Source organism: Amblyomma maculatum, chromosome 4, assembly GCF_055883805.1.
Source record: "Amblyomma maculatum isolate TAMU_Amacu chromosome 4, ASM5588380v1, whole genome shotgun sequence".
Lineage (NCBI taxonomy): Eukaryota > Metazoa > Arthropoda > Arachnida > Ixodida > Ixodidae > Amblyomma > Amblyomma maculatum.
In genome coordinates this window covers 164,257,156-164,284,436 of record NC_139347.1, presented here as the reverse complement: position 1 = coordinate 164,284,436, position 27,281 = coordinate 164,257,156, and the positions used below count along the sequence as shown (strand labels likewise).

The 27,281-nt window shown below is 52.6% G+C and overlaps 1 protein-coding gene across 4 annotated transcripts in view; it reads right to left on the bottom strand.

The window, feature by feature from the left end:
- LOC146193399 (ETS homologous factor-like) overlaps nt 1–27,281 on the bottom strand; it is a 108,485-nt gene that overhangs the window by 47,055 nt on the left and 34,149 nt on the right. The window contains exon 1 of one of the 4 annotated variants that reach the window (XM_084602742.1): nt 22,059–22,520. The exons of the other annotated variants lie outside the window; for them this stretch is intronic. The gene's annotated coding sequence lies outside the window, so the exon portion shown is untranslated. Of the gene's footprint in view, nt 1–22,058; nt 22,521–27,281 lie in introns of those variants that run through there. 4 annotated transcript variants of the gene reach the window in all.

The following is a 27,281-nucleotide window of genomic DNA, read 5'->3' as shown; positions in this document are numbered from 1 at the left end:
GAAATAAGTGTCCTCGGTGACCCCCCCCCCCCCTCCCCCCAACTTTTTCTTCTCCAGTATAGGAATTGCGCGCAGGTCGGAAGAGGCAGAGAAGGAAAATGCTTGAAAATCTACGCTGAGAAGAATCTACGCAGAAAAATTTTCTGCGTCCCACCGCGTGAATCCGTAACCACCGCATCGGCAGCAGTTAGCCGTAACTAATGGTTTCTTTTTTGATGCTGAAATAAAATAAATTGAATGTTGGCCTTCAATGCGGACACGCGTGCATTTCAGGAGGCAACAAGTGCATTTGCTCGTACAGCTTGCGCGATGGAATAAATAAAACTAATCAGAACGAAGAAAACGAGGCAGCCGTGACACTGAATGCTCCTTCCAGGACTAAGGCACAGACGAATAAGGCGTATGCGTCAGGGCTAAATGCCTGCCTCAAGCCGCACCTACACTTGCCGCCGCGCCTAACCCGAATATACATATGGGAAGATGCTGCCTGTGTACGGAACGAACAGGCTGCCAAACATGTGCATAGTTCGAAGGCAATGCGGCCATCGCACTTACACTACACCGGTGTGCACTGCAGAGCAAGTGAAAGGAAGAAGCGAATGAGGGGCCCGATAGCAAATTCGTGTGAAGGCCAGTGAACTCGAGCGATGCTTTCCCCTGCATCTTACCTAGCATTAACGAGGAGCACAATTTCACCCGATATACCCGCGGAGGCAACAGAGAACGCCTCCTGAGCGAGCAGCGCTGGCCTAGTTTGGTTGGCTCCAATGTGGTCTGCGCTGGGGGCAATCGCGTATTTCGATCCGCCGCTGGTCGTTCAACCGGTCCCATCCGAACGCCCAGAGGAAACCGAATAAGCTTCGTTCGATTCTGACACTGCGTCGCGTGGTGGTGGGTACGCGGAGGAGTGCATATGCATAGGCCTCGCGGGCGATTCGCCTGCGGCATACAAGATTCGTCCCATCCACCGCTCTCGTTTCTCGAGCGGGACGCTCTCGATTAGACACGGCACCGCCTAGCGTGTGTATTTATAAACACGGCGCGCATTCAAAACCCCGCATTTCTTTGCTCCGCAAGAGAGAGAGATAAAGAAAAGGTACAGGATTGACATCGGAGCAAGTTGCGAAGTAATTCGACCGGAAAGCTGCTCTTGTGGCACTAGGCCGCATTAGAGACGCAAAGAGCGGTTTTTAAAACGCGAATCCTGCTCGAGTTGCTAGGAGCACATCGGTGGACGGTTCGCATTCGCCCTCGCAATCAAACGATTTAAGTCTAGACTCCAGAGACAAAGCGAACTTGAGTGATAGAAATAAAGCTTCAGCTGTCTGCACTACGAAAACCAGGCTATACTACTGCTACGGGAGCAGCTGCTGCTAAAACGTGGCAAAAAAAGGTGACCTTTGCGCCATAAGTAATTCTTAGTAGCCCTTAAGTCGATGCACAAATGCAAGAGTCAGAGTGATCATAGGTAGCGCTCGCATGCGTCGCCATCTATCTCGAGGAAGAGCGAAATCAAACAAGGAGCGTTTGCACTGAAAGCATCGTCGAGAGATGGCATATTTTGAGTTGTACTGCTTTGCTACTACACGTCTTCACCCATAGCAACATAGCAAAGGTAAAACGGGACACAGCTATGATGGCGTTTGCGGCTTGGCTCGCATTCGGGAGAAAAAAAAAAAGCAGCTATTCCGCATAGTTCAGGCTGCGAATTCACAGTGGCCTTTCCAGTCACTTTCGCTCCCTCTTATTCACCCATCCTGTAGGTAGCATTCTTATCTACTCTGCTGAAGTGTAGCCACTAACAACGGCTCTGCTGGACGTCGGCATCGAGTCTGGTACGTAGCATGGGCTGGTCTGGAAGGCTCTCGTGGCACCATTCTCGTAGGCCGGACGCCTTCGGCTAAGAGGACGGCTCCCCGCAGGGTTAAAAGGTGAAAGTTTGGGGGGCGGAGAGACTCTCCGAACCCGTTCACCCAGAAGGACGTCGGAGCGGTCCCTGCAGGCCGATATAGCTTCACGCCGCTCCGCCTGCACATGCGGACGAAAGTTTTGCGTGCGGGAAGTGGTCTCGGGCCGCGACTCATCGTCGTCCGCGGCACCATTCCCCGGTCGTTGGCCGTCGTCCATTTCTCTTTCTCCGCTCATTGTTTCGGGCGTGCAACGAAGAACGTCGGGAGAGGAGGGAAGCCCCGAGTGCCTCGGCGGCCAGCCGGGGTGAGGGAGCCTCAAGAAACCTCGGCGGCGGCCGTCTCGAATGGGTCACCGCTTGCGCATGCGGCGATGACGGCCGTGCGGGCCGCATCTTTCCCAAAAAAGCGAGCGCGCCGAGAGCGGTCAGCGTCGTCGCCGCCGCGTGAACGCGGTCTCGGGGGAACGGCCGACGCCGGTCCATTACTGGTGGTGGCCGCTACGCATGCCCGCCGCCGGCAGGATGTGCGCCACTACGGGGCGCCTAATTACCGATGCGCGCTGCCAGGGGACGCTGCGGAGTCCCGAGCCTCGTTTTCACTGCCCGCGGGAAAAACGTGGAGGACGGCGACACGGTCTCAGTGCCGATGCAGCAGAAGCGACTCTGTACAATGCGGAAATGCGCACTCTTGTGCCGGGCTTAAACTCCGAATCTGGAAGCAGGGTCGGCTTTCTAGGTTCTCCACGTGCTCTGAAGACGCGCCAAGCCACGGCCGCTTCGGTCGCCACAGAGTGCTCCTGCATTAGCACGACGCTCAGTCACGCTCTATTCATGCCTCAAGTGCACAGTTACTCTAATAGTGAAAGGCGCCGCAACCGGAAAACCCGGAAACTGCATCCAGGAGGATGGGTGACCAACCGCCTGAATGTCGCAGTGCACAACTCAATGAGCGAGTTAAAAATGCGGTACATCCGCACATTTCGACACTGTGCCGTCAGTCCACGGGATGTTCAAGCCTCCACAGCAATCCCCAGAAGCGGAACTGCGACTGCGGGTCTATGCCTACCTCTATGTTCGCAGAAGCGCTTTTTCAGAAGTCTCTGCGAGCGTGTGCCGAAATTTCGAAGCAATTCGCCACAGGGATGCTTCTCCAGAGCCAGCAGCAGTAACGCCGCGCAAAAAAAGTGTTAGCCTAAGGGATACCCGAACCAGAAAACCCCATTTCGAAAGCCAACGTTTCGACAAGGGGACTTGTCTTCACCTTGTCCGGTTCACTCCCATACTGTGTATACATATTCCCTTCGTTCCACGTTTGGTTTGATTTGGTATGAGAGATGCCGGAAGTGGAGGGCTCCGGAAATTTTCACCACCTGTGGTTCCTTAACGTGCACCGAAAAGCGGCCGCTGCTACCGGAATTCGATCTCGCATCCTTGTGCACAGAAGTCGGGTGCCCTAACCACTACACCATTGCGGCGGGGCTGCTCCACCTTTCATGCTTAACAAACCGCTAACGTAATTCAATGGCACGAGAAAACTCCTGCGCTCATGATCACTAAAAGCGGCGTAGCATATTCAAGAACTTTCGCTTAATGGCACTGCAGTGTATCCGCGGGGAAATAAGCCAGAATGAAGTATTTCGCCGAGACATCATCGTGAGAGATGTACAGGTCGGTGCTCCGGGTCCAACAGTTTTCTTCAGGATTTGCTGTCGCCTGGAGCCAGACGGTATTTGTCGCTTGACGTAAATCAGAACACGATGACAGCCGTCAGCGTCCGCTTAACTCTCCTTAGCACGCGCCATGCCACAACGGCTCTGTGGCTCCCGTGTTCAGCAAACCTCCACTGGCGTATACACCGCTGTCCAGTTCCCGTGCGAACGACTGTGCACAAGCCCTTCTTGGCTCGAAGAGGTGAGGCTTTCCATTGAAGTCTGGTCGCTCAAATCGCGACGTTCAGCGCCAGGCAAAGCCGACACGGACACATTGGTGATATCGCCGGCGATCTAGACACCCGCCAGAGATGCGGGGGATGTTAAAATTGGCAATGATCGCCGACTGCTCCCCAGTTACTTGGCGAGTTGCTGGTAGCACGAGCGGCATGTGGCGACTCCAAGATCACCGTATGAGAGCCATGCGAGCGTCTACGTTGAAGGCATGGACGCATTAGCGCACGCTGGCGGTGCCTTGAAAGAAGCCCGTGCTCTCCGCGAGAATGCATGCGCAGAGAAGGATCGTGCGCGCATCCATCTCTCTCTCGCTCGCCCTGGGCGCACGACGGCGCTCCGTTTTTTGTTTACAGGCCAAGAGCGGCGGCCGGTTGCAGCCCAGCGAGCCGAAAGCGGCAACGAGCGCCAGAAGTATAACGGGAAGTGAGGCATTCCCAGCGAGTAAGGGGGCGGCAGCTCGCCACGCTCGGCTTCGCCTTCCTAGTGGGCCTCGTCTAACGCCGCGCGCGCACGGAGCCGATTCGGACGCGCACTTTACTCCGCTCGCCAGGACCCAACAGAAAGAGGCGATGACGCAGAGAGGGAGAAAGAAAACAAAGCCAACAAAAACGGCTGGACCGAATAACTCGGCGGGGGAAATAGAGAAAGAAATGAGCAGCGAGACGGACGGAGCCGAAACGAGAAGAAAACAGAAAAACCTTCAACCTCGCGTACCTGGAGGCGCAGGGAAGAAAGAAAAGCACCATCTTAAGAAGCTGGAAACGCGGAGAAACGGGCGAAAAGAAGAAATAAAAGCGAGCGAGTCAGGCGAAGCCGAGCTGCACAGCGGAGTAGTTGTGGCTCTCTCGGGTGAACGGCCTGCGCTCGGCTTTGCCCGATTAAGAAAGCCGGCGCACCAGCCTCGCGTGCAGCGGCCAACGGAGCCGCCACGGACGTCGGTGGCGGCCACGTTGGAATCTCGGCCCTCGATATAAAGCGTCCCTTTCCCCTCATCCACGCACCGCGTGGCAGAGAACCTTCCGAAGTAGTATTTGTTGTTGTTTGTTGGCGCTGTTTATGTCCGTAATGTGGCCGGCCGTGTACTTCGAATGGCCAGCGCCGTGCATGACCCGTGTTTCACGGCTGATAGACACTCTCGTGGAGCAGAGACATATACCGCGCACACTGGAAACGGTGGCTGGCGCTGTAGCGAGGAGGACGTATACGAGGCGACAAGAAAGACCAGCACAGCAGCAGCGGCACTTTCTTCATCGGTGGCCGCCGTCCGGCCGGAGAGAGGCCCGCCTGGCGAAGCAGTGACGACCCCGCATCGTGGAAGGGAACCCGGCACTCAGGAGGGCTTACCCCGTTTCTAGGCCAGCGCCTTTTTTTAAAACCCCTCCTCTGACCAGAGACTGGCCGACCTGGCGAAAGAAACATGCACGCCAGCCGCCTTCTATGTTATATACGAAACCTGTCCTCCGGCGACGCCGTGCACACGCCGTCGATGATCGGTCGTCGTCCGCGGCGAACGATCTGCCTCCCCATCTCGTCGTGCTGCAAGCGCCTGTGAGTGTGTACGTGCGCGCGCGTGTATATATATATATATATATATATATATATATATATATATATATATATATATATATATATATATATATATATATATATATATATATATATATATATATACACACACACACACACACACCTTCCTCACCTCGATGCGCAAGGGCTGCGGCTACTATTTTCTCTTCTTTTCATTTGGCTTTTTTTCCCGCGAGTCGGGCGGTGTTTTCGGCAGAGACGTGATAGGCTCATGATACCGATGGGACGCATCGTCATTTTCTTGCTTATTTTATCTTTTTCCTTTCGGGGCCACGGCCGCACCCACAGCAGGGCCGGCCGATCGGACACCATCTTCTGCGCGTCGTCACAGATGGGTGAACAGAAGGGTCCCCAGACTGCTAGCAACCGTCAGCGTGGGGTCACGTCTGCTCTGAGCCAAACGCGGCGACCTACGGATGACGCTACTCTTCCCCCTGACCGCATCGGAGGCTCACTCTCTCCCCTCATTGTTGTCGACCGCTGGACGCCAGAGTGGCACACCGAGCTCCTTTTTGTATCCTGGTTGATACACAGTGGACCTTCGTTTTCGCCAGCGAAAGGCGGAGCGCAGCTCATCCAAAAGTGGCACTCAAATGGCACTTTGCCTCGTACCGGCAATCGGTCCGGCGTACAGCAAGACCACGCAAGTGGCCCTCTGAGTATGTGCTGCTTGATAATGTATAGCCCAAATGCTGGTCGGGTAGACGACCTCTACACACGGCAGCGAGCCGGTTGCATCGCGTCGACCATGCCTGGACGTAAACACGGCGTGTCTTGTCTTCTGTTCGAAGCGACGAACCCCTACTGATCGAACCAGCACTGCCACTCGTTATAGTATGCCGGCCAAAGCTACACACCGAACTCATATAGACGGCATGGATGTGCAATGCGCGAAGACGCCCTGGGCTCGCGGCAGACATCGGTCTTGTCTTCGGACTCTAAAGCAGACAGGAACCAACAAGCTAGAGAACGGACTGTCAGAAGGTTGCAGAGAGGGGGGTGGGCACGGAGAGCATGTTCGTAGCTCGTGCGTGTCAATCACCCCAGGTCCGGCTGGCCAGGGGTTCCCACAGGCACGTCGTGGCTACGCCCGTGTACACGCAGCGCGCTCGATCCTGCATGCGTAGTTCGCTTACGGCCAACCGCTGCAGTACAGATGCCAAAGAGGCGCACGTCAGCGGGATCCTCCTGCGGTTAGCGTGCGGACGATATCGTGAGGCCCGATATGCGTCACGGTCCAAAGGACGACGAGGCGATGCATTGCTCTACGGTTAAGGCTTGCCGCCTAATCGAATGACCTCCGTCCAACACCGCAGTCTTTGGTGCGCGTGATGAAGGGCATTTCGCTTCGGCGCCAGCTAAGCGACACTGCCGAGACACGCTTGTCCGTCTTCATGGTTAGTCCGTCCTAGAGGACAAATCTCTCTCATGTTGACCGGCAGATGCAAATCACTGGCGCACTTCACCAAGTACCACGACCAGCAATGGCCATTCCCACTGCAGATACCGCATAAAGTTCAGCTCCGATTACAGCGCAGTCCATCGTTTTCAATGGGTAAGAGCCGCGCATGGGGTCTCTGGCACCGTGAACGTCTCTGAGGAGTTCGGCCGTATATCCGTGCTAAGTCACGCCAGCGAGAGAGTGTCCGCGCGCTCTTTTTTTTTTTTTTCTTTCTTTTTTTCGGTCACGGAAGCTGCGCTGCTGCAGGCACTTACCGCGGTCCTGCGAAGCAGAAGGGCGCCCTGCGGTGCGGAGACGAAATGACCGCATCCGTCCGAAGCGTTTCCGCTCTTTCACCCCGGCCCCACTCCTTTACCGCCCGCTGCGACTTTTAGCGGGTATCCATCTGCACGTATTTTATTCAGTCGGCAGCCTTGACTCGGCGCTTCTCGTAGAATGCGGGAGATCAAGAGCTTAGAAATAGTCACCTGGTGACAAGTGCAGAAAGCAATGCCCTGTAGTCAAGTGCGACAATGACTCCCCCACCCTATCTCACAATTTCGCCCATGTCGCATTACTGTGTTCGCGAAAGTCGCTTCTGATTCAGTGAGATTGGGGAAGACTTTTCTTGCATTTTCCACACACCCCCTTCATTTTCCTTTCTTCAGGGGACGTTCGTATGCTTGTGCAGAAAGTTACGGCGCCTTCCCTCAAAGCCAAACCATATTGATGTGCTCATTCAGTCAGTGCACCGCATCTGGCACAGCATCCAGCAGTGCAAAAAGGCATACGGAGTAGCGAAACTTACACCAGATGGAAAACGCCGGCATAGACTATTAACCATGTTCCCTGTCACTAACTAAATGTCGCACATCTTCGATCTGCCACACAAAACGGAGAGTTCGGTATCCAAACAGAGCAGTGTCTCGTGAAGGCGCCGCCTAGGGCCCGAAGCCCACCCTCGAAAAGCCCTCCTCACGAGCGGCTGTCCAGGACGATTCGTCTTCGCACTTCAGTGGCGCCCGATCGACAAGGGGAGGCGCCGGCGAACGCGGCCAAATCAAACAGACCGGCCCACCGGCCTCGGCCATCGCAGCGTGTCGAGGGAGGACGTCCTGGGATGAGAAAAAGGAAGGGAGACCGGGTACGGTCCGCGTTTGGCGTCGGGCCCTTCTCGGCGTCACGCTTGCCTTGACATTCGAACGGGGCCGGCCACGAAGAGCCTCTTGACGGATTCGACCGGTTCCAGGTAGTCTCCCTCGGCTGCAACGCTCGTCATCCGCTCTGACCTCCTTAGGACCGACAGCGGGCGTGGCTGGTCCCAACGATCGATAAGTCGACGCCCAGACCGGGATGGGCGGACGGCGATGGTTCCTTCATGTGCTGTTGGCGCCTTCTACGCCGAAGCTCTATATACTGGAGGCATTCCCATCGGGTGTCTGCCTTAAAGGGCAACTCCGATGGCTTTTTCGTCATTTTGTGTCATTAATTGCATCGCATTCCTCGGGTGCCCCTGTCTCCGACGCAATAAACCGTTTCTCACGATTCTCATTACAACTGTTTTCAAAAAAGAATTAGGCAAATCGTGACCGAAGGTCGCTACATGGTCAGGAACAACGCTCCGGTTTACAAATTGACAACGTCACATACAGTACTCAAAATAGTGTGGCACGCGCGTTGAATGGGGGAAATAGACACACCACAACGCAGTTCATGAAATTGCCAAGATAGCTTAATGCAGACCTCAAAATATGTTCACACGGAGACAGAGCAGTAACAAGAGTGTGATGTTTCCTGGAACACGCTCGTGGTAAGACAGGGCGCGTGCTACAAACAGAGCTCTCCGCAAAATAACAATATATATAAGAAACACAACGCCCAGTGCTAAAGTTCATCTATAGTTCACTGCGCCGTTCAGAAAACAGAAGTCACTCACTGTCTCCTTGCTGCCCCTCCTCTGTGGCGACTCTGCCCTTGCCAGGCACCCGCATATACACAGATCGTGTCCAATGCTCGCTATAAGTGCTTCTCGACTCTTGCCCTCTCTTTGGAGTAAGGCGTACATGCTGCAGGAGCAGCCCAGGGTGCAGCCACGAACCAGGAACTCGTGACCCCGCTGCTCTAACACGTAGATTAAACAAGTGGCTCTCTCTTTCAGGTGGCCATCAGTGCGCGTTGGGCTCGCTATGTCAGCTGTGATGCTGGTGAAACGGCGATTGCACAGAATGACTCAGTGTTATCCGCCGCCTGTCCAAAACACTAAAGAGACGCCACTTCTCTTGCATTAACTGAAAATGAAATATTTCACAGTCAGCCGAGTATGGACATCTACACTGTGAAAATGTTGAGATTGTGAGACCACCTCCTGTATACTCTAGATGTGTTTAGCCAATGCCAGCAGCCGTTCTCACTGGCTGCCATAGATGGTTAGCATTCGCGTGACAGTAACTAGCTCGCTATGGGTGGCTCGTCGACTACAATGACCGAAGCCTCGGGCACTACCGTTCCCGCTAATTGAACTCAAGACCAAAACCATGCTATAGCTGGCCCCTGTTGAACGTTTTAAAGGCACAACTGAAAAGTACTTCGAAGAATATGCAGATATACAGCCAGCTATTGAATTATCAATATCGCGAGATTGTCGACCGAGTGGTCTGTCGGCGCGTTATCGCGAAGTAGAGCGAAATATCCGGTGGGAAGGGTCGGGAGCAGTGTGAACGGCGCCAGCTCGACCACAACCCGCGAGGCTCTGCTCACATGGAGGCCCAAGCCTGAAAGTGGCATCCTACGGCAATTGGCGATGTCAACAAAAGCGTTCCGAAACTGCGCTAAAAAACACATCGCAGTCCACTAATGCTGCGAGTCGAACAGCAAAAAGGCATTTCTCGCTATGGTTACGTCGCCAGGCGCCACTATAAGACGCTGACGTACCGACAGCCCACGAGTGCTTGATACAATTGCAGAACTTGCCTCCCGTACGTAGACGATGAAAAATGACGTAAGAGCAGATGGAGGTAGTGCGCACCGAGCTGAGAACCCGCCCCAAAGTGCAGGCCCGCCTCCTGGAGTGGGCGAGCCGAAGCCGCCAAGATTGCAGCGCAGTAGCTGCAGCGAATTCCGTGATCAAAAATCAGCCGCTAGTGACAGCCATCAATCAAACGCACTGCAGCCCAAACGCTGCTTCGAGTATGTTGCACAGAGAACAGCTGCCATTGGGATCGTGGCGCAAAGAAAGTGCCGACGGGGCAGGCAAGGGCACGTGAACTGATAGCCCGGTACCCGCATTTAGGGAGCGGGCCAGGTATTCTGCTCTTTCAAGATCTGACAGTCGGCTGAATGCGTGCAAGCGACGGACCGTCTATTTCAAGATATACGCATACGGGCGACATGAGACCCGGTGGTGTCGGAAACGTGTGAAATAGTTCGTATAATACGCCGAGTACGAAAAGAGGCACAATGTGGATGGTGAGGAGTCCAACACACGTGCCCCCCCCCCCCCCCCGTCTCGCTGAATCAACGCTATATGTTCATGCATGCGCAGGTCGCCATCGTGCTCTGCGCTATTGTCCCTTGCATACCAAAGCTATGGGCCATTAACCTGAAATTAGTCCCATTTGCCCCGCTGCCGATACGCTACACCTACTTTACCTTCCCACGGCTATCTGCAGTTTTCACAGTCTGGTGTGATTTGAAGCCTTTTTGCTAACCTGCAAGCTACACCACCTCCGATGAGGGTAAGACTGTGAAGCTGCATCTAGAGCGCCGGCCGAGTGGGAAATGTGCTAATACACGAGTAAGGCAACAAAGTAAAGGCTGCTCGAAACGAACTTTGTATTGGTTTAAGGCGGCGATGCTTTACAGGCATAGCGCATGGCGGAGAAAACGCGACGTAGGCGCGACACCCTCGAAGACTAGGAGAAAGGCCTAACCCCATGATTACGCCCCAGCAAGTGGCCGTGGAATAACATGTCTCGACGAAGCATTGCGAATCGGTTCAGCTTAATTCGGTGTCCCCCAAGAGAGCGCCGTCCTCAGTTGCAGCAAACAGATCCGTAAAGCGCTGACCTTTTGTCCATCTCCTTGTCGATCGTCGCTAAGCCTTGACCAGTGTCCGCCGGCCTGCACAAGGTAGGCATTCTGCAGCTGTAGTAGCGGGACCATCTGTAGCTGTAGAACCGGGACCATGTGTTGGCACAAAGGTGCTCCCGCTGCGTCTCACATGACATCGGGTAAAAGGAGTGCGCCCGGACTCGGGCCGGCAGCGCCCGGGTTCTTCTCCCCTGACCGTAGGAGAGCGCCACTGGAAAGCAGCGGATCTCCCTCGCGCACAGCGCAGCCCCTCTTCGCTTATCACCGCGGAACTTTCGAGCGCCGTTACAAACCGGGGATGCAATCGCCGGCCCGCGCAGTCCGGGACGAGCAACAGGAGATAACCGCGCCATGCAGCGAAGCACCCTTTTTCTCCCCTCTCCACTCGCACCGGCGGACGTTGCGAGGGGGGAACAATATATATTCAACAGCCGCTGCTGTTATTTTTTGCTTTCCATCGCGTGTCAGTGATTTCTACACAGAACGCTTCCTTCGAGCATCACATAAAGCCAGCTGTAGTAGGTAATAGAACTCGCTGCCTGTAAGCAGTGAGCAGCAGCGAACGAGCAGTGCCCTGTTGTGGCTTGTAGGACGGCAGCGTCAAATAGCGCATAAAAATCTGGTGTTTCTGACCTGCCCAATTACGCGTTACAACAGATTTGCTTCTTTTGCGAAGAAATTCGAACCCTGCGACTAACGATAGCTCGCAAACGGCCCATCGCCAACACTAAAGAATGTGTTCGTGTAAGGTCGTTTCACACAGTGCCGGTCGCTTTAGGAACTGCGTGGGCACATGAGAATAGCTTCACCATAGTGCAGCCTCTCAGTGAAGAACTGTGCAGGTCTTCACTTTGCAGCACGTGCAGTGAAGAACTGTGCGTATGTGAGCGGAAGGCACGACGACCTGTTGTCTATTTACCGCTTATTAAGGCCTGCTTTCTGTTGTACACTGATAAGGCCATGAAAAATGATCACGCACAGCTAGACCGCATGTCTCCGAACATGCAAACAACGCGTAGCACTGTTTCCATACTAGGAGGGGAAAATAAAAAAATCAATGGAGTCACTGGCTTTGGAAAGTAGAGGGAACTGGGCTCGACTCCAATTATCAACGTGGCTAGCCGACTAGCAGACACACTTAGAGACACGTGTAAAACATCTGTATAATCTCAGTGGCCACATGACCCGCAATGATCAGGTAAATGTAAGGTTGGCGCCACGTTACTAATTTAGCTGTAAAAAGCCCTCCGAGTCTCCGACAGTTTCAGAAAGAAACCTTTTTCAGTCAACCCCATCATAATCATCAACTGGACTATACCCACTGCAGTGCGAAGGCCTCTCCTATATTCCTCAAATTAACCCGGTCCTGTGGTAGCGGCATCCACCTAACCCCAGCGAACTTCTTAGCCTCCTCCGCCCTCCTGAATTTCTCCCGCCCTCAGTGCTTCGCTTTCTTTCCCTTGGTATGAAACTTGTTACCCTCCTCAATAATCGATTATCGTCTATTCGCACTACATCCCCTGCCCATGCCTATTCACCCCCTCATGGCAGTAAAAAAAAAAAATCACAGAGGACAATGAATTCTTTTATATGATTTGGGTGTTTGCCATAGGAGATAGCAATATAAATCAGAATAATAAAAGAAAGCAAATAATAAAGAATAATAAGCAAAAGCATTTTTAATCATCTTAATTCTATGCTTGCTGTAGGAAATAGCAAGAGAAAATAAACCTTGCTTGTGGATCCTCCAGTGGTCATTTCAGCCAGGAACTATTCCAATAATCCAGCTGTTCTTCGGACATGACGCGTATCCTCCTGTGCTAGGTATGCTTACGCGCACGAGCAACCTTGGAAAAATGGCAAGAGCAAAGTGCTGATATCTGAAACCTGCCCAACTCGTGCTACCACCCGCAATGACTAGCGAGCGGGCAAGAAAAAAAGCCCGTAGGCTCGCACTGTTTTAAGAAGAGCGAATTTCAGTCAGGAAAAATAAAAGGAGAAGAATACGCACAAATGCGCCCTCTCTCACATGCACACAAAAAGGAACGTCCGTGCTCAGCCGCATTTCTTGACATCAACGACCAAAACCCAAATGCCTGTATGGTATTTTCCCCACACTCTTAGCCATTTTAGGGAACCTAAGTGTTATCACTAACAGCGTAAAAAAAAAAAAAAGCATAGATATTTTGGAAACGGTAAGAGGTACTACAAATGTGCACCAAACGAGTCAGCTCCCTCGTTTCGCGGATAACCTGTTTCACGCATTTCCTACGTTTGGCAGGGCTACTGACATAAGTAAGCTTTCCCGCACGTCAGCTGAGCTTGATGGGAAACACACTCCGCGTGTCGCGCTCGAGGTCAGACACGCGATGCACGCTGCCGCACCTCGAATCCAAAACGGAACCTGATCCGTAGCGGCATTACTAAATACACCGGCCACGCGCAAAGGTTGTCGGCAAGTCACAGTAGCCAACGAGCTCTAGCCCCTGCACTGTATGTGCGTATTTTAGTTTCTGTTCCGCGGGGCACCCCTGCTTCGTATCGCCGGCTCACCAGCATTTCATTCCTCCTTCCGCCATTATTTGCGCCTTCACGCTGTTTACGCCGCCCCTGATCCGTTAACGCTGACGCTGCCTGGCGTGTCTTCTCTGCTGCGTTTCCAATGTAGTTCCGTTGTCGTCGCCAAACAATTGATCTCTATTGGGAATGAAAACTGCATGGGCGTCTTTTATAACCGCATAAGTGCTGTGCCTCTCGCTATCTCGCAGCTCTCAGTGCGTGGTTTTCTTCGGCCAGACATTGCGCCACGCCGGATGCGGGGATCGCGCCTGTCAGGCAGCAGCGGACCCGCCGGCCGCAGCGTGGTGGAGAGGCGGAGGGGTCCGGAATTCCGGTGCAGCGGCAGCAGCCGCTGGTAGCCCTTTGATCTGCGAGACTCCGTCCCCGCCGCCGCCGCAGCGGGGTGCACGCGGTGGAAAGAAGAGGCTCGGTTACACGCCGGGAACAGGAGGGAATGATGACCACAGGAGACGCGAGCGCTCTATCCGTCTCCATTAGAAACACCGAGGATGGACCTACGCAGGCAGCTTTTCTTTGTTGTTTGTCGACGCCGAGCTGTTGTTTTCCTTGCTTCCTTCTTTTTCATCGTCTTTCTTTCTTTCTTTCTTTCTTTCTTTCTTTCTTTCTTTCTTTCTTTCTTTCTTTCTTTCTTTCTTTCTTTCTTTCTTTCTTTCTTTCTTTCTTTCTTTCTTCATTTCTTTCTTTTTTTTCTTTATTTCTTTCTTATGTGCCTGAATTGTTCTTCCATGTATGTAATTCTATCAATTGTTTATTTGTTCCTTTGATCTGTGCTCCTTCCTCGAGGTCAAAATGACCAGAATAGTTTCTTTTTTCGATCACAGGCAGGTGTCACAGCAAAGGTTACAAGTCTCTCGTGACGAGTGCAAAGTGTGCAACAACAGCCACTGCGTCGTCCCCACACAGAAAGTAAAGCAAATAATTCAGCATTTCCTTGGCTTGAGTGCTCACCGCACCGCTCGGTTCCTTGCTCGTAGCACGAAATCGTTTGCCTGCACAAATGGTGAAACGTAGATGCCGGCCTCGCCTACTACCTGCACACATAAGAGGACCTGCTCGTGAAGCAAGCCGCAATGTGGTTAACTTGAAATCTGTAAGATACCGCCGCCATGTAATGGATTTTGGCGGAAAGCGATGGCTATTGTCTTTCGCCTGTCCTGTTATGATGAACGCGAAAAAAAAAAAGAAAGGACACATATGGCACAGGTTCGCAAACTAACCTCCAATAATTACCCCAAAATATCAATACGGAGGCGTAGAGTCCTCGTGTCCCTGATGAGACGCGGGGAGAAGATATTGGCCACATGGGAACAGCGCTTACGTTTCCCTTTCTGCACCAGTAGCGCCTCATGCAGCGTGAAAATCGCGCGCGCAGACCTTTAACGGTTGAACCAGACTCATCGCCCTTCCCGAAAGCGACGTGCAACGCGATTTCTTCACCCTCGCCTTCAGGAAATAAAGCTGGAAACCCCTAAAAATACATACATGTATGCAAGGAGCGGCAGAGCGCCACCGTGTAAACGGTAACGCGTGCTTGAGCATCGCTGCAGGATGTCAACATGCATTCGCAAACATGCGCCCGTAACCAGCTGGGCTCAGAGAGCGTGTAAGACGCTTAACGGCTCCGGGGCGGCGCTCGAGCGGGGAGAGCGGCAGCTGCTGGTTTCCCGGGCCTGGTGCGGCAACCACCAGTAATACCACTGCCGGCACAGCGCAACAGCCACCAAAAGAACAACAGGCATTGTCACACACTATGGAATTCCAAAAGCACCACGATCGCCGATAAGATACGCGATATCGTGTCATTGAAAATTTACAAGAGACAGCGTGCAACGCAGTTCATTTGCAGGCTCAGTGTTGATTTACAGGCAAGGATAACGGAAAGCACGCCCTCTGTCCGCACATTTGTGAGATCGGAGCTTTTTGTACCCGGGGCATATCCACCAAGCTCCCGACCCTGGACGTCAGACCAGCGCTTCTCCATCACAGACGCTCCATGAAGTAACCAATCATTTTTTGTCCGATTGACCAATGCCGTTATTCCAGATAAAGTCCGCAATTTGCGAAGCACCGCGCTCACACATCAAGCGCCATAAGATTGTGCACAATGTGCAGGTTTCTGTCCTGGCCGCAGCACCAACTGGACGCAAGTCAACCAACGTAGCACTCAGGTTTTGTTTCACCCCGTCAAGCGTCCCGTGTGGACGAAATTAACCAGGAGCATTACGCGTACGGCGCGCCTAGTACAAACCGAGCGCGTTACTTGGGCAATTAAAACGGCAATTGACTCCCCACTGTGCCCAATCATAACGGCCCTCAAGCGGTGCCACGCAGGTAAGCCTCCGCAAAGAGTGCCATGCGCACCGCTTCTTCTCACGCGAAAACGGGTCCTGGACGCCGCTTTTTTCTCAGCGCTGCGTCGGCCTTGAGCGTCGTCCGCGGAATCGTCGAGCTGCCTGCGATTTCTCCCAGAAGACTGTCGCCGATGGGAACCACTCCGGAAAAAGGGCGGGCGTGATCGAAGATACTCGCTCGCGCCTACGTGACGAACCATCGCCATGCTTCCGAAGGCAACAAAATGTGCGGAGAAACGGCTCCGCGTTCCCAGCACACGCAGTCCAGTCAGCCGGCATGGAAGCAGCCGTGTCGTCACAGGTGACCAATTTGCGTATATCGCCGACAGAGCGCGTGGCGCGTCGCACGGATTGCCGCCGACGAAGGGTCTGGGAGACCAACGGTGGAAGCAACGCTGAAAAAGCTCGTTAAGGGAAAAAGAGGAGGCCGGATGTCGTTCGCGTCTTCACACGTGGAGGCGATATGCCGCGGCCAGCAATTTGGAAATCCCGCTGTAACTAAGAGCAAACTTTGGAAACGTAATGAAAGCTGTACGCGGACCAATGTCCGGGATGTGCGTAAAGCAGTACATTGCGTGAGCGAAGATTACCGTCATAACTGGGGAGAAGCCATCAGCGATAAAAAAAAAAAAAAAATGAAGTCGGATACCAGCGCACAGAGGAACCAGGCGATGCATGAGTGCGAAGGTGACCATCTCTCTCGCCGTAGTCACTACAGCCCTCGAAGACTAAAAAAAAAAAAGGTATCAATAAATAGGTGGCTTTAGTCTGGAGTAAATGTCCAGCGGCAGGAGAGACATCACTAAATGGTAATTTATTTGCTTTTTCAGATTTCTACTGCAACGGTAAAGACGTTAAGGAGCGGGAGGGGGGGGGGGGGGGACGAGAGCAGCATTTCATTATATGAAATAATAAAATTAATAATAGAGGAGAAAAAAAACTCATCTGTGCTAGAAGACGACGGGGGACCAGAGACGCTTTCCTCATCCTTTCTGGCGAACCCTGTACACGGTGGTGCCAAACTAAACGAAAGACAACGCCTCCCTCCGCCGCTGCCGCGTCACGTGTATCCGTGGGGGCTATCGGGCCGTTGTCAAAATAGCGGACTCCCGAGATGGAAGAATGCGAAGCGGATCCCAGATCCCAACGCGCCGGCTAAAGCCCCTTGAGCGCCGGCAAGATGAAGACCCTGCTTGGCAGAGGAGAGCCTCCATCCAGTGCCTCCGCTCGCTCAGAGGCGCCCTTCCCCCCGCGTGCAAGGGAGACACCCAAGCGCCGGAGCCGATCAGCCGGAATTAAAGCGGCGTTGCACGCGTGCGCCGGGGATTTAATTGGCCGCCGCGCGAAAGCATCCCGACGCCGTCACCTCCGACAAGCGCAGGAATGACTGCCGACCTCCTATCATGTATATATTTTTTCTCTTTTTTTTTTTTCTGAGTGTGATCGACGGGTTTCACCGCGACATCCTAAGCGCGCGCGCAGTCGTCATTGTGCCAAACTGTGTGCGCCCTTACGGTCCACCTGCTGGGAGTTTACCTTCTGTGTTCGCGGGGTGTGGTTGCCCTGGTAAAGTGTTGACCGTATACGGGTTTATTAGGGAGTTGTAGAAGGAGGTGGGACCCTATTAGTTAAGTTTAGGGGAACAGAGGGTTCAAATGCGCATGCGCAGAATGCTACGTTAACAGGACGAGGGTTACGACTTTACGTGTTCAGTAATCTCTACCCGCCCCGACGTGAGGGCCAGATTATCCACGGTTGAGATGACCCGGGCCCTCTGTTCTCAAGCCCCCCTCCCCCGAGAGCTAGAAACATATGGTGAATTTTGAGGTTTGGTTAAGAAAACAAAAAAGTAGTGAAATCATCTTCCTGATTTTCCACGATTAAGGTTACAGCTACAATGCCGAATGCTTCAAAAGCTGATCGTTGCGTTGTACTGTTAACCAAAAAGCAAGCATCATATTACGCCAGTAATCGCCCATATAGAGAAAAATAAATACAAAATTATTTTAACTGGCTCTAACTGGTTGCATTTGGTTTCAGCTGACTCTAGCTGATACTCAAATGGCATTAACTGGTTCCAGGTTCCTAACAGTTGGAAGTCAGCGGATCCCAGCTGGTGGTCAAGTGGAATCAACGGCCGCAGGTTCTAGCTTGTTTTAAGTTGAGAGTGATCAGCTCGTACCAGCTGTAAACCATCTGACCTCTGCCATTCGTGCTGTTGAGATCTGTTGTGCATTATTAATCTGAGCATAACCATTGAAGGTTGTGACAAAAGCAATAAATTATGAATTAGACATTATGCCTGCCCATAGCTGACAGCTGTTACGATATTTGTCGCCACTACGAGAGGAAACGCGAGATTCTCAAGCGGGTTAACGTTGAAGGTCTCTAGAGAACGCTCATGAAAACGCAAATATTTTTATTCACTCGCTTAAAAGTGCTATGCAAAATGCAGACATGCGCTTAAAATCGGAAATGGCGAAATCTACTTTACAGGACTGCTTTCATTAACTGCATCGTTACTGTCATCGGTACTGTTTTGGTTTGGTTCATAGGGTTTCCCATCCCAAATCAACTCAGGCTATGAGAGACGCCGAAGAGGAGAGCTCCTGAACCCTTGACCAGCTAGGGTTCTTTAACGTGCACTGGCATCGCTGACGACTGGGCAAGTTAGTAAGCATTCGTTTTAAACCAGCCAAAAGCCAAGACACAGACAATAGAGTCTTTAGTTGCTAGTTGAGCCTCGTCATGTTCGCTTCTATTCTCTGTGTCTTGTCTTTTAGCTGGTTTAAAATGAATCACTGACATCGTACGGCCCACTGGAGCCTTGTTTTCTGCTTCGATCGGAATGCGCCCGCTGCGACCGGGATTCGATCCTTCCAACTTGGACTCATAGCCGAGCAACCTAACCAGCGCCCCCCCGCGGCGGGGCTGTCATCGGTATGGTCATCACTATCGCTATCGCCACCCCCTAAATGCACCGTCATTGCCATCGCTACAATAATCATTATCACTATCACTAACTGCAGCCTCATTTTCATCGCTACTGTCATCCTTACGCTAGACAAGTAGAATTAGGATCTTTTATTCACGAGCCCGGTATGGAGTCGTGCTTTACGCGCTGGGCTGGGATATAGGCGGGATAGCGGTTCGGTTCGATTCCCAGCGGAGACGAAATATTTTAAAGAAAGTACAGGCATATGAACTAGGGTCTACATGGGGAGCTGGAAAACAGGAATCAATAATGATGTCTTAAAATGCACCTGAAGGTAGAGGTCAAGTGTCCACCCTATTTTCACTGGAGCCTAATTTTTCCGACCGTCGCCCACGCCGGTGGGCTTCTCGGTGCAATGTCCAGCTATACACCGTGGACACGACACCTACACAAGGCGAGCCGCCGCTGGCGAGGCATAGCTCTCCGAGCGAACTTATAACGAGACTTGTGACGACCTGATGTATTACGGATTCGCCCGCCTTCCAGCGTTTCAACGGTGAGCGTATAAACAACTAGATAGCACGCTTTCTACGGTTTCAACAGTGAAAAAAAAAAATGATTAAAAAAACCCCACCTGCTAGGGTTTAACTTTTCAAAAATATAACAGCACATGAGCGGCTTGGTTTTCGCATCGAAAAGGGAACGCCACGGCTAGGATTCAATCCCGCATCCTTGTGCGCAGTAGTCGAGGCCCTAACCACGCTACCACCACGGCGGCATAAAGCCGCAGAGTGATGCTTCGACTGCGACCTACAGGTACAGAGTATACGTGATCAGCGCACAGCGATACCTCGAGCCGGCCGCTAACACGTCACCAGCTCCTGGCGCCAGACAAGCGCGGCAGGCCTTAACTTCTCCTTTCCCCGCCTCCGCCCCCTCCTGTCGTCCATGCAGACTGCAGCCCAAAACAAGCACAAGATGCGCAACGCTTATATGCGCACGACTGCGAAACCAGCAGATTCGTGCTGCGGTTTGCAGGTTCTATTTTTTGTTTCACTTTTCACGAGCTTTGGCGCACAATTTGTTCATCTTCTCGATCCTCGAGCGATGGCGGGGTTTTCCTTCGCATAAATAAACTCTCCCGAGTTGCCAATGCTCATCTGTGTACGTGGGAAGGGTGACCACTGCGCACTTTTGCGTCACTCTATACTGTTCTCCCGGAGTTCAGTTTGCCAGCGTTCGCCTTGCGTGCACCTACACACACAAAGAAAGAAATTAAACTGAACAGACCGCGCAGACGGGGTGATTCGGGCACTATCTTAACGTATCAGGAGGCTTCATGCGTTTTCTTTTTATTTCATTTCGTAAATATCTGCCGAAACGGCCGTCTGCATCCACTGCAGAGGGCCCAGTCGACGCCGCCAGGCATCGCGGAACACAGTACAGAGGTTCGCAGATTTCGCATCATGAATGCTGTCATGGCCAGTCTAAAGCGTGGGCCCGGACCGCGTTGTCCGATGAAACATGAGCTTCAAGCCCACTATATACGCAGATTACATCAATACGCAAAAAGACACACTGACTGAGATGAGCTCGAAGAAAGAACAGTGTGGCAGAGTCCCAACCACATTGCCGGCAAATAATAACAACAATATTGTTGTTGTAATGGCGTCTGAGCAGCGAACTAACGCAGTTCCGCATGTGATTCAAGACACGCGAATGGCCTTGCGTCTCACCTCAGCAGTTTTACACCGCTGTGCTCTGACGCGTCATGATTGCACACATTGGGAGGAGATATTAGGCGCAGGAAAGGAGAAAGCTATTTCTGGCCGCAGTGATAAGGCTTTGGTTGTAAATCTCAACGGTAAACTGGACAGACCCACGTCAGCACTGAGCACTGCTGAGCGCAGCGGACACGTCAGATACCGCTTGCGATACTGTTTATTTTATTTTCTCTGGCGAGCACTAGACGGGAACCCCCCAGGGGATAACTCGTAGCATACCTTCACTGTGATCTCAAGCATACTAGAGATATCCTGTCAGTTGTCCAGGAGAAGAGCAGCAAGGTTTCGCAGCAGACCACCGCGGCAGTCTGGCGCTGCTGGCGTTAGCGAGGGCACATACCAACAAACCATCAATCAAGAAAGACCGCTGTGATTAACGCGCGCCGTTCAGAAGCATTGAAGTGTCAGAAGAACGGCCGCGCTGAGGAAGCATCATGAGCGCTGGAATCCACGAAGGCGACGGCGCACATGTAGCGGCCATTGCTGGACCTCAACGGCGCATGCCAATGCTTCTTTTGTCACATACTTATTTTTTCTTTAATTCGCTTCTCTCGTCAACCGACGGAGAGAAGACGCGCGGCGGGATAACCCGATGGCAGAATGCCTCGGAGGCTTCCTTGGGTACCCTACGCACGCACTCGTCCCTCCTCCTCCACCTCGTTGGCCGGCAACTTGGCCTCCGGCGAGCGCGGAATATCCCATGATGCTCGAATTGGCCGACCGCGGCCAAAAGGCTGCGCCTCCGGCGGTGCTATTGTGCAACCTGCACATGCCGGGTTTCACAGAGCGGCTTGCCACCGGTAGGAGGGACGCGCGGGGCCAAGGGGAAGAAGGCTAGGCGCCAGGATTAGCGTCGACGTGAGAGGACGCCGATGTCGCCGGACAGCGGCCGACGTGGTGGTACGCACACACTCACGAACCAGCGACTGACTCTCGGCCCGGCAGGTAGAGTACGAAGAATGTTAACGGAATCCTCGGTGCATCGAGTGACCTAGGCTGGCACTGGCTCTCCCAACCTTGGAGCTTCAGATCCAAAAAACAATGAGCAACTGTTCCCATTTCTTGGGGGCAAATCCACGGGAGGCTCAAGAGGGGGGCGATTGAAAGAAACGGGTGGGGCGGTCTTACTCGAGCAAATCATCTTTAGTATATTTTTGTATCGACGACAAAGCCTCTCTGCGGTCGAAATGAACAACGCGGAGTGGGGTTAAGTTTCCGTCTACCAGATTTCAAGCCGCGGCAGCTTTAAAGAACGCGGTCGAGATCTGGAACGACGTAAGCCTGATGTTGTTGGAAGGTGACAGCAGGGGACCAGCTATGGTGCGAGCAGCCGGAGTTGACAATTATCTTCACGCAGTTAGCCATGAAAGCCTATATTACGAAAACGCGAGATCACAGAAGAAGCCAAGAAGAACAGTACATGAAGTCAGACTTACGCTCCGTAGCGAGGACGTGGGGCGGCTTCTCTCTACAGCCAGCGGAGTTCCGATCACCGTCTATGGACTATTTCCGGCAGGAGCGGGTCGCACCATTCAGAACTTCGCGTTCTCACCCAACCCACGCGGCACGAGTCATAAGAATGTTGTCCTTCACAGTCGGCTTGCCGGAAGAGACGTTCAGTTTCTCGGCAAACAGCCGTGAACGTACTTCTCGAGATTGTGGACGCTCCGTCACTTAAGCCGTGAAGGCGGCCTGATTCGGGCTTTCCGTGCGGGACGCCTGGGCGATGACTTGGAGTGATGGAAAAACAAGGGGACCTGATGCGCCGAAGCACAGAGTTGCAGTATCCACTAGTGGACGGCGACGACACCGGGGACAGGCCGTGATCTTGTGGCCCGAGCGGCAGCGTCCCGCTAGCGGCAGTGGCGAGAGCACGGCGGCGCGAACGCGAGCGCCGTTTGCGCTTGTGCGGCGACGTCGGCGCGCTGCTGCTACGCTGTCGCAAGGAGAGTCCCGCGAGTCGCCTGCCGGCCTTGGCTCTGACCTTCGAGTCGTTGCGGCACGCGCTGCAGCAGTTCGGCCGCTTCTTGTTCTTCTTCTGGGCCGGCCGCTGGTGCGCGGAGAGGGGCGCTTTCTTCACCGTGCCTCCCAGGCGCTTGTTTGCGGCCACGGAGCTCGCGCGTCACCGCAGGCGGCTACTTCCCACCCCAGGCTCCCGTTAACGCGCGATTCAGACACACTCAAGTGAAACATCAGGAACAGATAGCGAGCTCTGGGTGCGTGTTGTGCTGTCGAATTCGCTTGAATCGGGGGCGAAAAGTGAAATTTAGGAAGACGTTCTCTTCCAAGCACCCAGCAGGAGCCCACAACAATTATTGATGGCGTTCAGGAACCGAGAAATGCTATTATAAATTTGAAATATTTAATCGGGGCGTCTTTGCTAACAGAAAATCAGCTGATACGTCGAAATACCACCCGTAAGGAAACAGCACACGTGGAAGCAAAAAGCGGAAATCATGTTATAAATTCTCTTAATTTGGGCCGTGGGAACGCCCCTCAACGTTAGCAAGGGTTATAACCCCGTGTTTTCCGGCCGCGACATATTGTCTGTTTCCCCTGCGCTGGGCCGCTTCCTACGGTATGGTGCCGGGGACGTCATCACCGGCGTTGGTTTGGCACGTCGTCTTTAGAAGGTGGCCGAACAAAGCCAGCTGAAGGACAGTGTGTCCGGCCAGAGCGGAAGAAGACTTCGCGCATTTTCCTTTATGCCCTGCGGTAATAAGCAACGTTAAAAGTCTTCGCGCACAAAGTATGGACTTTCACGAGGTGCAAGAGGGGGGAAGGGGTGTTCCCACGAAGGGCGATCCTCGTCTGGCCCGACTGGATGCAGCCTGATATAGAGCCACCGACAGACGCAACCGTATCAAACGAAGCGATCAAGGCCGCCCACATCCCACCTATAGGCACACACCTCGCTCCCGCGAAACGTCTCGATCGCGATAGACAACTTCGCGCGGGACAAGAGAGGAAAAATAAAATAGTACCAAACTAGTCTTTCTTCCTTTCTACAATTGTAGCGAGAAGGAATGAGTTCGCACGTCCTCCACGGTCGACCAACGGTATTCGGGGGCCAGCGTCTATTTCTGAATAGCGCTGTTTATCGGAAGATATTTCCTACTCCTGTCTTTCCAATCTCGTCGGGCGTGCGATGGCTGCACGAATAAGGAGTGGCAGAGCAAGGGCGAGAAACTTCGCTATTTTCACTGCTGCGGGCCGAGGTTGCCAAAGCGACCCACGCACAAAATACACGACGCTGCGCAACATGCGTAGTGCGCTGTGTTTGCACTTGTCGCAGCTGGGCCGTCGTCTGTCTGTCTGGTGGGTAACACCGCAAGCTGCTCAGCGATACACGACAAAGCTAACGCAGGTTCGTGCCGCCGGTCGCTTTTCGCTGAAGCGGTTGTTCTCGACGAGTTTTCCAGACAGCGCGGAGCTACGAAAGCTGGTAAAAAGCGCGACATCAGACACACCCACACAGACCACTCGATCATCGAAAAGAAGAAGAACCAGAAAAAAAAAATACGCCCTGTGTTAGGTGAGGTGAGGTATAGGTAACCTCACGAGGGCAGGAGAGGGGGTGGGGGGGGGGGGGGGGCAGCAGTTGTCGCACTTAGTCTGGAAGGTTTTGACAATGGAAATATCGAGAGCATCCATTTCGCCGGCTAGATCCGGACCAATATCCAGCGCGTGGCCTTGCTCTAGAGCCTCCGTTTCGTATTCGGGATGTATACAAGTTCGATCCCTGGTGCCTTCAGGTACCCACCGGCTTTCGATGGGTACAAGATTTTCCCCGGCCTGGTGCTCGGCTCTCATGGGGTGGAACGCTTCGGAAAGGGGTCATGAACCAAAATGGGTCACATATGGTTTCTGTCGTACGAGAAGGACTTATGGGTGTGCGAATGGCGAAATTAATCACCGATCCATCGGTGCAACTTGCGCCTGAGGCATTGGACGCCACGTTGAGCAGGTATACCTGCGGTTCTATGCCTATACTGCCTTTTATCCTCTACGGTTTTCACCACTGGGTCTAGCGATGTGATGCCCATAGTGTCGCAGAGATTTGCAGCATGCGCGGCTTACAAGTACAGGGCCGTTCATTCTTAGCTTGAACAGGGTCGCTATTTTCAAAGCATCATTGTGTCCGATCCGGCTGCGCACAGTGGCAGGACATGTGATGGACCTCATCCAGGTCTTTCTGCGTTGACCTCACTTTCCTTCGATATGTTTCCATGTCAACCGCAATGGCACTCTGAAGCCAGCGACCGTCTTCAAGAGTGGGCGATCCTGCGGGGCAAACATTCCCACCCAACAGGCTCTACTGTCGAACTGTAAACCGGAGGCATAAGGTGCCTATAGGACTACCATGCATGATCATTAGGATTAAGAATGCGCCTTCTCTTTAACCATCTAGAAGGCGGTGGGTGTTGTTTCCAGCGTCATATATGCCCCACCATGTTGGCAAAAAGCATACCATGTATCCCAAGAACTAACCCTACTGAACAGAATGGACGGAAGGAAGGAGAGAATCGCTAATTACACGGGTCCCCCCTTGTGTGCGCGCGTTCGAGGCAGGCACGCGTATATAGCGCCTCGCAGCCTGAGCGGTGACCTTGTTTCCGCCCAGCGAAAACTTTTATTCTGCCGCGGCGTGACGGTGCTGCATCTGAAAGCAGTGCTTGCAGCAACATGTGCTCCCGTCCCCGCTGCGGCTGCAGGATGAGCGGCGAGCAATCTGCAGTTTCGCAGCTGTACAGATCCACGGAGAGTGCCTGTTTGTTCCGGCCTCCCCTATGTTGCATACTGCATGTGGCGGTGGCGGCGGCGGTTGTCGCTTCTGTCGAATTGCTGCGTTTTTTTTACTTTTTCCTCTCGGGTTACAATTTTTCCGGTTGGCCCCACTGCTGTATGATACGAACGTAGTTGCTACGTATTTACAACCATGTCGCGGAAACACACAAGTGTGCACGCAAGACCACGCGTGGGTGACATTCTGGTTGCCCCATTTGACCGGAGTAAACACAACCATACGAGCTATCATATTCCGGTGAAAAGGAGTCTCTTTTTACGCCAGGCAGCAGCTTGAGAAATGCGGTACGAAAAGGTGGGGACTCGTCACTCGCAATACGTTCATGGAGCCGAAATCTTGGATCTTAAAAGATATCTTTTAAAAGTGTAAAAATGTTGAAAGAATATAAAGACAAGCTGTCGAAGGGCAGCCTTTTCAGGTCGCTTCCTTCTATGTGGAAATCTCTAGGTGTCAAATAAACTGATTTGAATCGATTTGATCTTAACTTTGGAGCATCATGCACGCACTTTGCGTTCCTATAGCTCTCTGTTGGATTGTAGCAAAGCGCCACATATGCGGTATGTCCCGTTTGCGAGCATACTTTTATTTATTAAATCTCCTTAACCGCTACGCTGTGAACCGGTTTGTGGCATGGGCAGAAAAAAAACCTGCGATTAATACCCACTCATGAAAAAACAGTCGGGAACGGTGTCATCTTGACTAAACAGACACCATGAGCCAATGCGGGAGCAGGGTAGTCTCTGCTTCGGCCACTTATGAGCGCATAATTGACGTGACGCGTTTTGTTTAAGCAGCTCGGCTTCGACTGTGTACATTAACTGTTCATAAAGCTCATCCAAAGAGCGACTCTCGGCAGCGTCTTACGTGCGTGCGCTCGTTCTACGAGCCCCGGTGAAGTGACGTCACACCGTACATGTGACGGACGGCATTCATGGGTCTTCTCCTCTGCGCGCCTAATTTTCCAGACTTTGTGTCTTTTCTTTCCACTCTTCCCTGCGTCAGAAACGTGCGGATCGCCGCGGAACGCACGAGGAAATCACGCCACGCTCATCACGACAGCAGCTGCAGCACATCATAACCTTCCTCAGCGAAGCAATCCAGCTTCGCCGAAAACCAACACGCCCAACATAGCGTGCATGTGCACGTAGGATGAAAACAGCGTACATACTTCATAGCGCTCAGACTAGTACGCGAGCGAACGAGCACTTTCAAAAAGCAGCGGCAGTCAGAAGAAGGCACATTAATAGGTAGCCGGCTTCGTTTTCTCATTCTTGCTTTTAGCGCCCAGTACTTATTTCTTTGCTTTATTAACTAAACAAATATTAATGAGAGCTTGATAGCTACACGTTCGTGTATGAAGCGGAGACATGGTGCGCCGCGGCGAACTTCTACGGTACGCGTGCGACGATTATTTTCTTGTCGGCACTATACAAAGATTTGATTCAACCGAAATATATTAGATAGCTCGTTAACCGAACTCATGGCAGTGATTTGCAACAGTTTTTAGCGCTTCTGCAAACGATTTTAAAGTTGACTGGAGCTTCGCTCTTCACACTTTCTTTTTATAGGCCATGCTGAGGTTAATTCGCACAAGGATCATGCCACCTAACTTCTAAGTGTACGTACCGTATTAGCTCTAAATTAAGCATCCAACAACTCACGTCATCCTTTGTGTCAAATGTCTGGTTAAGAAAAGTGGTCGCGCATATTACATAGAAGTGCAAATAGTCGCGAATATGTGGAAGTGACCTACTATATCCAAAAAAATTCCATCCTAGAGACAAAAGCAAATCGAAAACCGCAGGATACCTATAGACTTATAGTTTTTAATTTCACTGGTTTCTCTGCACAA